Source organism: Xiphophorus couchianus, chromosome 5, assembly GCF_001444195.1.
Source record: "Xiphophorus couchianus chromosome 5, X_couchianus-1.0, whole genome shotgun sequence".
NCBI lineage: Eukaryota > Metazoa > Chordata > Actinopteri > Cyprinodontiformes > Poeciliidae > Xiphophorus > Xiphophorus couchianus.
Window position 1 is genome coordinate 38,254,376 of NC_040232.1, and position 11,139 is coordinate 38,265,514.

Here is an 11,139-nt window from a genome sequence, read left to right on the forward strand (position 1 = left end):
TCAGGCCTACAGGTTTGGGTTTCGTCCATCAGCATGTCCTTTTGGAACCACAGTATTTCGACAAGATCGCTGGCTGGCTGGTTTGTTTGTGATCAAAACTGATCAAAAATAAAGTGTCTATGAAAGCAATTTTTCAAAATATAAAAGTGTGCAATTGTTTTCAGAAGAATCAAGAGTACACTGATCAGGAGTGAGTGCAAATAAAAAGACTTGGTTAGTTTGAACTTTTGGAATGTATGGTCTATGGGAGAAGTGATAGACATTCCTTACTCTTAATAGCAAAATATTCATAAGCAGTAGCTTTGAAGCCTCTTACAAATTATGTTTAGTGTCAGTATTTGAGCAGAACACACCATTTAAATACCATCTGTGATTTCCTTCTTTTACCTCTGGAATATTACCAAAATTTGAAAGGTCCTGTCCAGGAGTGATACTGAAAAACTAGCCATTGTTAAATTCAAATATGTTTGTAAAGCACATTTAAAGCTGCTGGAGGACTTAAGAATTATTTTCTCCACTTTTCTACATTCTCTTATTGGTTACATCACATTATATAATATCATATTTGGTTTTAACTTTATGTTTTACTTTCTCTTTTACTCTCTGTCGAGGCTAGATGTGGTTTGATGTTCTGTTTAGCTCTGATATCTTCCTGTTGGGGATCACACACCGTCTCAGTGTTTAATCTCATCTCTGTCCTAGTCAAAGCTCTTGGCCGAGCCTTTGCTGCTACTAACTGAATGTGCTCTTTCACTCTGTAGACTTGAAGACCGGTTCTAGAGCCTCACCTGATGATCTGTTTCTCTCATTGATGAAGCCACTAAAGGAGCTACTACTGCCATTAACGTTTTTTTATTTTTCCTTAACATAGAAACCTTGTGTTTTTGTTCTCTTTCTCTGCTCTGTCTTCTCAAACCTCCAGCTGGTTGTGGCAGATTGATTCTCGTTCTGGTTCTGCTGCAGGTTTCTTCCTGTTAAAGGGGAGTTTTCCCCTCCACTGTTGCCACATGCAGGCTCAGTTTGAGGGATTGCTGCGACGACACAATGCAAGCGATTGTCCAAGAGGAGTGAATGCTGCAAATCTTTCACTCAATACAACCTGCAGGGTTGTCCTTTCATGTAAAACTCTTTAACTATTTTAAATTCTAAACTGATTTGGATTTAATTGAAATAAATAAGCTAAATTGAATTTAAACTCAGTTGTATTTTACAGTTCATGCCCTTTAGAATTATGCCACTATTTAGGGAACTTTGCTAATGAATGGGGCCTCAGAGCTGGTGGTTATCGCCGTGGGAACCAGAGGTCCAACTGTTTTTCCGGTGTGATTCCTGAATTATTTACGCCTTCTCAGTTTTCCCTGGAAGAATTAACATTGGTACAGTTTGATGTGGTTTATATAATAATTTCAGTGCAGAGTGTAAACATGAGGTTGTGTGTTTCCTCTAAATTTGGCAACATTCTGCTAGAAGCTTTCAGCAGGGCTGTTCTGAAGTGCAAAGTAACTGACCAAAATGAATGTTAGGCATAATAAAATAATAGTTTTCTGAAGTACAAATGTTGTGCGTTGAAAGTTCTGCCTCATCAGTGTTTACTGTGACAATTCCTGATGAGTTGATGCCTATGGTGCAGAGAGATCAGATGCATGTTTTTAGTTTTTTATTGCAATAATTGTAAAAAGCTTTCTTTTGTATTTCATATCAGAGAAAAATCTGTATTTTTGCGTTGGTGCAAAATCATCAAAATTATCATGTTCATGGGCTAACATGGTCTTAGCGTACTTAAGACGGGGTTAATGCTTTTATCAGCAGACTGATTGTCACAAAAGAAGAGAAAATGTTCCTCACATTGTCTTTGCAAAGCATTCCTCCAAACAAACACAGTTATTCCTTTGCATCAAAATGACTTCACATGCGATTTTGCACCTCATGGAGCAGTTTTCCAGATCATCAAACACTTGAAGCTGAGAAGCTTAATTTGCGTTGTAGACGGCTGCAGCACATTCATAACTGCTAAAAACCCAAGAGTTTCTGCTCCTGAGGAATTCACTACTGATTGGCAACCAGCAAAAAAAGCTTCATCAACATTGGAAGTGAGGGCAAGTGCATGAAGAGAGGCGAAACATTTCCCCAACCTTTTGACAAGAGGAGCCGTCAAGTATAATTTATCCTGAGAGAAAAAGGTAAATGATGGGAATCAGGTTCCTTTTTCTCCACTGCTGTGATGTCAGCAGTGGAGCATCCATACAGCTCAAACTAGAAGTTTGCAATGTTTTGCCTCCAGCCATTAGGGACTGAAACTGCAGGAAACTGGCATAACTACATGATCAAAATATGCACTAACTTAACCCACTCTAGTTCCAGCAGCAGGAAGAGGAGGAGTTTCAGGAAGGAAACTCTGTGATGTCATAGGTGGATTGTAACAAAGAACGGAACAAAACTTGTCCTGTTTGCAACAATGCTGCAGGAGAGAGGAATCTCTCTTGCACCATCAGTCAGAAAGACGACATCGAGGATAAAAGCTTTTTACCAGGAGCTCAGGGTCCAAACTTTCAGGTTCCTGTTACATCCAGCAACTAATCCCAGCCGAAGGTACGGTCCTGCGTCCGCCTCTGGATTCAACTGTACATTGAAATTGGTGTTTGTAGCCTGACAGTTTTCTTATTACTCCTTGGAACATTTTTAATGTTTTATTTGTACATCAAATGTTGACGAATGTAAAATATTTCAAGTACAAACTGAATGTTGTTCAATTTATACTAGTTATTCTCTTTTTTTTTAAATTAAGTATTTATTACTTGATGCACATTATCTGTTCTAGTTTGCTTTATGTATCACTGAAAGAAATGACAGCGATTGACAAAGATAGAGGACAGTGTCGCTTTATGTTCCCATTTTTCTCTCCCAGAGAATTAATCCGCAGGTGAATCACCCGGGCTTTGAATGTTCCCTAGAGGTGCACAACACTGCACTCGGCTGTCTGGGAACTGCATGGCACAGAGGAGATTATAATGATCTCACCAGCAGTCGAGTTACATAAACTGACATGGTAACGGTATGTCCTGAAAGAGAGAGAGACCATTAGCAGCCTTGGGGTTCTCCTGTTGTAACGACAGAACAGACGAGCGTGACACATGTGAAAAATGGCAGCTGTCCTTTTACACTTTACTCGACAAATTCCTAAGCGCTTTCCGACTTCAGCATTTTCTTGTAAAAATGTTGAGCTGCGTGTCAATGAGCCACATTAGAAGAGTTTCTTACCTTGGATTAGTAGAAGGAACAAATTCCTGCACTCTTTTTTTCCTGCCTCTTTTACTCGTTTTCTGTCACTCTGTTTTTTTTTTTTCTTTCTGAGTTTACACATACCCGTTAACACATTTCCCAGAAGGACACGTCAGCTCTGGTTACTGACTGACCACACAAAAAAAATGATACGGAAGCTCTTCAGAGCGCTGAGAAGCAGATAAAAAAGTGAAGTCTGAAAGAGCACTTAGAAGCTAAAAGTCCAGATGTTTGCAATAAGGTTAAAACTAATATCAAATAAACTAATCCAAAAATCAGTTTTGCCAGACCGTTTTTCTGCCCTAGGAAGCTACATGGTTTAATCCAGTAGTGTCCAAACTGCGGCCCGGGGGCCATTTCCGGCCCTCGGAACAATTCTGAACAGCCCTTGATAATAGTCTATGCAGTTGACACACAAAGTCTTCATCCAGGCTTTTACTTTGAATTTAATGTCTTTTAATGGTAAAAGGAGACAAAAAAAACAAACCATGCAAACTTGGCATTTTAGATGAATAAACTCATCAAAATGAAGCTGGGCTGAGCCATAAGTATATTTATTATTTAAAAAGTGTTTTTAATGAGGTAATAACATTATAACATGATGTGAAGCTCCAAAAAGTCCATTTTACATAACACTGCCCCTTTAAAAATATGTCTGCAGAAACATCTCAAACAGAATTCTAAATAATTATGTCTGCTGACAAAATTGTCCTTGCCGGCAGAAAACAGCAAAAACTAATGAGTTTTTTAAGCAAACAAATGGACAGCATACGCTTTTTACTCAACACACAGCTTTATTAACTGGCACCACTTACCATTTCATGTTAAAACAGGTTGCATTCTGCATTAACATTAAGGTATCAGTTCAGCACATGCAAATTTAAGACATTACAGATGCATTTATGATAGTGATAGTGCAGAGCAGATTTGGATTTGGGTTTATTTTCAGTGCAAAGAACACAGAAACAGAAAGGGACGGGAGGAAAAGACAGCAAGACGAGTGGGGCAAAAAGTTCAAAGGGAAAGCAGGAGGAGAGCTTAAAGGTGAGAAAGAAGGAGAAAGAGAATACAAGATATAATCCTACAAGTCCACACCTGCAGAAAGAGAAGAAAAACAGAGAACTGAGAAACAACCTAATAATAATGACAAACTCACTGGGCTGATGGATGACAAAAAATGTTTTGTAGTTTGTTGCATTTCTATTGGAAGCATTCTAGCTCACTTATATATATATATTTTTTTACTTGACGGTCTGGTCTATCTGTGACTTTTGTCCATAAACAGGAACAAGGTGTGCAGACAATCTGGAAATGACATCACCAATTAAACAGCAGCTCTCTAATCCAGCACAGTGGGGTAAGTAAGATTCATACATACATTTAGAGAACCCCCTCACCACGCCATAATTATGGATTATTACAAATAATCCATAATTACAATGGTAAGCTTTCACTTTTCAATAATTAACCCTGCTGTAACTCTTAGTGCAATTAACTGTATTCAGCATCTCCTCAAAACTGGTTGTGATTGGAGCACAAGAACAGAAGATAAACCAACTGCTGCTGCGTTTCTTTGACAAAATGAGGGTTTTTTTATTTTTAACCTTTCCTTCCCTCTGCCTTCAGTGGCAAGCAGCTGTAAAATTACCAGCTGTTTACCTCTCAAAAAAATTAACAATGTTTAGTGAACAGAAGAGAGAGAACAGATTTTTTTGTTTTGTTTTCCTTTCAGGTTAAAGTAGTTATTAAAATCAAGGGAAACAAGTGTTACAGGGCCAGCTCTGCTCCTACCACAAGAATATTATGTGTAAAAGTGACTTAATCTTTAGTTGCTCACTGCATTGTTTACATTGAAGTGCACTCATAGTCCAGGTACATTTGGGTTATTTGGGTCACCCATAAGTCTCTGTGTGTGTGTGTGTGTGTGCAGGCTAAGGCTGTGGACAGTTTTGATGTATGAGTTTAAACCTGTGGATGCCTGACAGTTCAGACACCTGCTGCTGTAATAAATAAAAAAGTTCTTTTGTCGTGTTAGAATCACGTCAGAAGCAGCGCGGCTCTTTTTGCATTGCAGTTTTTTAAGCCTGTTTTAAGTCCGATTATATCATCAGGAGCAAACGGAGCCGGTAGCAGTGAATCTTACGCAGACCTCAGTGTTACATAATCCACATAACAGATGTTCCTACTGTGGAGATACAGGGTGTTACATTGTAACATCGCTAGGTCGTCATCACTCAACATAAAACGTACATGTCAGGAGACTAGAGATATTCAGAATTCACCTCTTCATTATGCTTAAGGGAAGGGGGGCTCTGCTCTTTTTCACTTTTTTTGTGGCAGGAGATTAGATTGAGCTGGTTTGAAACGGGCCTCGCTGCCTGGGTGGGTTTTTAACGGTCGGGTGAATCCAGGAGTACGTTTCCTTTTTAGGTTCCGGCTAGAAATAGTCGGTCTCACCTCGACGCATGGCTCTGGTTCTGGAACCAGTCTCCTTGAGAGGGGCTGGACATACTTCCACTCTGGAGTTGCCCAGGGAGAGAGACGTCGGGCAGGAGTGGGCATACTTGTTGCTCCCCATCTCGGCGCCTGTACGTTGGGGTTTACCCCGGTGAACGAGAGGGTAGCATCCCTCCGCCTACGGGTGGGGGGACGGGTTCTGACTGTCGTTTGTGCTTACGGGCCGAACGACAGTTCAGATTACCCACCCTTTTTGGAGTCCTTAGAGGGGGTACTGGAGAGTGCTCCTCCTGGGGACTCCCTTGTTCTGCTGGGGGACTTCAACGCTCACGTGGGCAACGACAGTGAGACCTGGAGAGGCGTGGTTGGGAGGAACGGCCCACCCGACCTGAACTCGAGCGGTGTTCTGTTGCTGGACTTCTGTGCTCGCCATGGATTGTCCATAACGAACACCATGTTCAAGCATAAGGGTGTCCATATGTGCACTTGGCACCAGGACACCCTAGGCCGCAGTTCGATGATCGACTTTGTCATCGTTTCATCGGATCTGCGGCCGTATGTCTTGGACACTCGGGTGAAGAGAGGTGCGGAGCTGTCCACTGACCACTACCTGGTGGTGAGTTGGCTCCGGTGGCGGGGGCGAAAGCCGGTCAGACCTGGCAGGCCCAAACGTGTTGTGAGGGTCTGCTGGGAACGTCTGGCGGAATCCCCTGTGAGACGGAGCTTTAACTCCCATCTCCGGCAAAGCTTCGAACACGTCCCGGGGGAGGTGGGGGACATGGAGTCTGAGTAGACCGTGTTCCGTGCCTCCATTGTCGAGGCGGCCGATCGGAGCTGTGGCTGCAAGGTTGTCGGTGCCTGTCGCGGCGGCAACCCTCGAACCCGTTGGTGGACACCTTCGGTGAGGGATGCCGTCAGGCTGAAGAAGGAGTCCTATCGGGCCTTTTTGGCCTGTGGGACTCCGGAAGCAGCTGATGGGTACCGGCGGGCGAAGCGGCATGCGGCTCGGGCGGTTGCTGAGGCAAAAACTCGGGCGTGGGAGGAGTTTGGAGAGGCCATGGAGAAAGACTTCCGCACGGCTTCGAGGCGATTCTGGTCCACCATCCGGCGTCTCAGGGGGGGGAAGCGGTGCAGCACCAACACTGTTTATAGTGGGGATGGTGTGCTGCTGACCTCTACTCGGGACGTTGTGGGCCGGTGGGCAGAGTACTTCGAAGACCTCCTCAATCCCACCAACATGCCTTCCACTGAGGAAGCGGAGCCTGGGGACTCTGGGTTGGGCTCTCCAATCTCTGGGGGCGAGGTCGCCGAGGTGGTTAAAAAGCTCCTCGGTGGCAAGGCCCCGGGGGTGGATGAGATCCGCCCGGAGTTCCTTAAGGCTCTGGATGTTGTAGGGTTGTGTTGGTTGACGCGACTCTGCAATATCGCATGGACATCGGGGGCAGTTCCCCTGGATTGGCAGACTGGGGTGGTGGTCCCCCTGTTCAAAAAGGGGGACCGGAGGGTGTGCTCCAATTATAGAGGGGTCACACTCTTAAGCCTCCCTGGCAAGGTCTATTCAGGGGTCCTGGAGAGGAGGGTCCGTCGGATAGTCGAACCTCGGATTCAGGAAGAGCAGTGTGGTTTTCGTCCTGGTCGTGGAACACTGGACCAGCTCTACACCCTCAGCAGGGTCCTGGAGGGTGCATGGGAGTTCGCCCAACCAGTCTACATGTGTTTTGTGGACTTGGAGAAGGCGTTCGACCGTGTCCCTCGGGGAGCCCTGTTCTCCGGGAGTATGGGGTACCGGGCCCTTTGATACGGGCTGTCAGGTCCCTGTATGACCGGTGTCAGAGTCTGGTCCGCATTGCCGGCAGTAAGTCGGGCTCGTTTCCGGTGAGAGTTGGACTCCGCCAGGGCTGCCCTTTGTCACCGATTCTGTTCATCACTTTCATGGACAGAATTTCTAGGCGCAGCCAAGGTGTTGAGGGGATCCGATTTGGTGGCCTTGGGATCTCATCTCTGCTTTTCGCAGACGATGTGGTCCTTTTGGCTTCATCAGATCGTGATCTGCAGCTCTCGCTGGATCGGTTCGCAGCCGAGTGTGAAGCGTCCGGGATGGGGATCAGTGCCTCCAAATCCGAGGCCATGGTCTTGAGCCGGAAAAGGGTAGAGTGCCTTCTCCGGGTCAGGGGGGGTGTCCTGCCCCAAGTGGAGGAGTTTAAGTATCTCGGGATCTTGTTCACGAATGGGGGAAGAAGGGAGCGGGAGATCGACAGGCGGATTGGCGCAGCGTCTGCTGTCAAGCGGGCGCTGTACCGGTCCGTCGTGGTGAAGAGAGAGCTGAGCCAAAAAGCGAAGCTCTCGATTTACCGGTCGATCTACGTTCCCACCCTCATCTATGGTCATGAGCTTTGGGTCATGACCGAAAGAACGAGATCGCGGATACAAGCGGCCGAAATGGGTTTTCTCCGTAGGGTGGCTGGGCTCTCCCTTAGAGATAGGGTGAGAAGCTCAGTCATCCGGGAGGGACTCAGAGTAGAGCCGCTGCTCCTTCACATCGAGAGGAGCCAGTTGAGGTGGCTTGGGCATCTGGTCAGGATGCCTCCTGGACGCCTCCCTGGTGAGGTGTTCCGGGCACGTCCCACCGGGAGGAGGCCCCGGGGAAGACCCAGGACACGCTGGAGGGACTATGTCTCTCGGCTGGCCTGGGAACGCCTTGGGATTCCCCCGGAGGAGCTAGAAGAAGTGGCTGGGGAGAGGGAAGTCTGGGCCTCCCTTCTGAAGCTGCTACCCCCGCAACCCGACCTCGGATAAGCGGAAGAAGATGGATGGATGGATGGACAGTCTTTATAACAACCAGATGTAACATTGTTATGATATAAGAGCTTCCTGAGAATTTGTTCTTTTTTTACTACCTCCATAACGATGTCACTAAATCCATCAGGATTTAGCCAACGTCCCGATGCTGTGGGGTATATCTCAGTTAAAAGCTGACGCCATAATGAAATCACTGGATACTGTTACCTGATAGACTGACTTTGCTGACCCAACAGTTCACTCTGATGTCTTAGAATAAGGGACCTTGCTGAGTATTAAGGGGTGGGGCATGTGGTGTCACATCTCCATGTCAATAAATGAGCCATTTCAATTGTGTTATCCCGACATGAACAACACAACTTCATTTTATTATATTTGTTGTACTTGTATAATATCTGAGTTTCCCTTCAGCTGTTGGCTACAGAGAACAGGACCATTCACTCTTAGATTTCTGTTTACCCAGAACACATCGCTGGTGACCTACCAGCCAAAGAAAGAAAACGATTGTCCTCAGGAGGACATTACAAAACCTGTGCCCCAAAACACAAATCAAGAAATGCAACAGTACAACAGAGCTGGATAAGTAGGAGGCAAACCCAGTTAGAACTGGCTAAAAATAATATAGGGAAAAACAATAACATTTTTGTAAAGGGGCAGTATTGTGGGTTTTCCAGCCACATAAAATCAATTTATAACACAATCAAGCAACCATTTTACCTCCAGTTGTTAAAAAAAATGTGTATATCAAATATGACTTGACAAATTAAAAATTTGACTTAATAAATTATACACCTTAAAATAGGGTTTCTGTTGCTTTAAAAAAAATCCTTCCCAACATTTCACCCCCAGGAAGTCATCACAACATCCCTCCTCCTAATCCTTTAACAGCATTTATGCACTGAGATAAACTCATATACTGAGCCCATCAGATGCACAGTCCCACCAGGGGTTTGCTAATTGCTACTGACTAGTCTATGGGAGCTGAGGCGGAAGCTCAGAAACTTGGAAGCTGCAGCTCAGTGGAGGAGCTGTGTCCTTGAAGATAGCGCTAAGTTCCACCAGGTGTTTTGCACAGCTGAATGGTTTCCATGGCGATTAAAGGATTTCTCTAACATGCATTAAAGAATCAAGGCAACACTACAAATATGTTTTGATGAGGAAAAACATGATGACATGATGTAAAGCTCAGAAAAGTCGATTTCACGTAACACCGCCCCTTTAAGACAAATCCTGGAAGTAACCCGACTAGTTCTGATAATTAGTTGCTCTAGATTTCATTTGGTGGTGTCAAAATGATAGACAACTGAAAACCACTGCAATCACTTTCTATTTTTCTTCTCACTGTTGTGCACCACTTTGTGTTGGTTTAAGACAGAGGTCTTCCAGGCCTAAAGGACTGCTGTCCTTGTAGCTTCTAGATGTGTTCCTGGTCCAACACGCCTGGTTGACTGGTTGTCATTTTGACTGCTAAATTCTTATTTGACTCAGATGTGCTGAAGCAGAGACACATCTAGAACTGGAAAGACATCGAACCTGGAGGCCTGGAGATGAACACCACCGGTCTGTGTCATAGAAACACCAAGAAGATATAGCAAAGTTTGTTTGTACCTTTATAAAATGTAAAAAAAACAAAAGGTTCTGGGGCTATGAAGGCGGTGTACATTAGATAGTAATAAGCAAACTGCTCTCACCTTTGTGAATAGAGACATGCTTGGCTTCTGTATTAACAGATCCAAGAAAATTAAAAAGGAGGACCATATAATGAAAATAAGTGGATAGTTATTTTTAGCCCTTTAGTGACACATTCAGACCATCCAATCCATCCTTTCGACAGACAGATGATGGTGTCTGAATGTGAAATTAGTCGGAGCCTCGACTGTGGCTTGTTGGGCTTTTTTTTCCCTTTTTTTTACTTTTAATGACTGTGCTAATTAACAACTCTTCCTCAGCTCTGGGATAAAATGGGGAAAGAGATGATGGATAGGCTTTGAGACAAAGAGAGGGAATCCAGAAAGACGGACACGCGCACAGGAAGCCCCTGCTAACGGACGCGGTCGGCTCTCCGTTCCAGTCGGGGGCCTTTCAGCAAAGGTCCAGGCAGATAAACTTCCTCCTAATGAGGGAGCAAGACGGCTGTTGGACATGCTGAGAAGCTATTATTAGTTCTTACTTGGCTTGCTGGAGGAAAATGGATTCGCTATGACTAAGCATGTCTCTTCTTGAAACATATCCAGACGTCCACATGTTAATATGTAATGCACCTTAGAAATCTTATTTTCCTCTCTGATGCCTTGATGTCAAAATGACAGGACAGAATTTTTGCGGTCTTCCATTTGACACGGTGCATTTTACAATCTGTACTTTGCCTCATCACTTTTGTACTATTCATGACACAATAAATGGTTGACTGTGTGACTCGTTGCCAGAGCATAATTATATCCCAAACATCTGATGGAGACAGCAAACCAGTAATTATTAGAAACTGCAAACACTGGTGGTTTTAAAAGTTTTTCCTGAATTTATTTTGACTTTTAGTTCTCAACACTTGCCATCTTTTTCCATCAGTGTTCAACTTAAATCTGAGTGAGCACTTCATCCTTTTGT

General features: G+C 44.5%; 1 long non-coding RNA gene across 1 annotated transcript; it reads left to right on the forward strand.

Annotated features, from left to right (window-relative positions):
* The first annotated feature begins 2,484 nt into the window (after positions 1 to 2,484).
* On the forward strand, positions 2,485 to 10,916 carry LOC114145212 (uncharacterized). Its single transcript, XR_003595633.1, has 3 exons — positions 2,485 to 2,589; positions 4,565 to 4,636; positions 10,485 to 10,916. It is a non-coding gene; the product is annotated as an uncharacterized LOC114145212 (long non-coding RNA).
* The last annotated feature ends 223 nt before the right edge of the window (positions 10,917 to 11,139 follow it).